Source organism: Oncorhynchus tshawytscha, unplaced genomic scaffold (genome assembly GCF_018296145.1).
Source record: "Oncorhynchus tshawytscha isolate Ot180627B unplaced genomic scaffold, Otsh_v2.0 Un_contig_5276_pilon_pilon, whole genome shotgun sequence".
In the NCBI taxonomy this organism is placed as follows: Eukaryota; Metazoa; Chordata; class Actinopteri; order Salmoniformes; family Salmonidae; genus Oncorhynchus; species Oncorhynchus tshawytscha.
In genome coordinates, this window is record NW_024609580.1 from 177,366 (window position 1) to 178,276 (window position 911).

The following is a 911-nucleotide window of genomic DNA, read 5'->3' on the forward strand; positions in this document are numbered from 1 at the left end:
TGCATGTAGTCTGAGTACCAGTCTTTTTAGCTAACATTCCACTTCTTGTACCAGTCTTTTTAGCTAACATTCCACTCCTTGTACCAGTCTTTTTAGCTAACATTCCACTCCTTGTACCAGTCTTTTTAGCTAACATTCCACTCCTTGTACCAGTCTTTTTAGCTAACATTCCACTCCTTGTACCAGTCTTTTTAGCTAACATTCCACTCCTTGTACCAGTCTTTGTAGCTAACATTCCACTCCTTGTACCAGTCTTTTTAGCTAACATTCCACTCCCAGTCTTTTGTACCAGTCTTTTTAGCTAACATTCCACTACCCTTTTGTACCAGTCTTTTTAGCTAACATTCCACTCCTTGTTCATTTCCTTGTACCAGTCTTTTTAGCTAACATTCCACTCCTTGTACCAGTCTTTTTTAGCTAACATTCCACTCCTTGTACCAGTCTTTGTAGCTAACATTCCACTCCTTGTACCAGTCTTGTAACCAGTCAGTCTTTTAGCTAACATTCCACTCCTTGTACCAGTCTTTGTAGCTAACATTCCAGCTCCTTGTACCAGTCTTTGTAGCTAAACATTCTTTTTAGCTAACATTCCACTCCTTGTACCAGTCTTTTTAGCTAACATTCCCTCCTTGTACCAGTCTTTTTAGCTAACATTCCACTCCTTGTACCAGTCTTTTAGCTAACATTCTAACCAGTCTTTTAGCTAACATTTCCACCAGTCCTTGTACCAGTACCAGTCTTTTTAGCTAACATTCCACTCCTTGTACCAGTCTTTTTAGCTAACATTCCACTCCTTGTACCAGTCTTTTTAGCTAACATTCACATTCCTTGTACCAGTCTTTTTAGCTAACATTCCACTCCTTGTACCAGTCTTTTTAGCTAACATTCCACTCCTTGTACCAGTCTTTTTA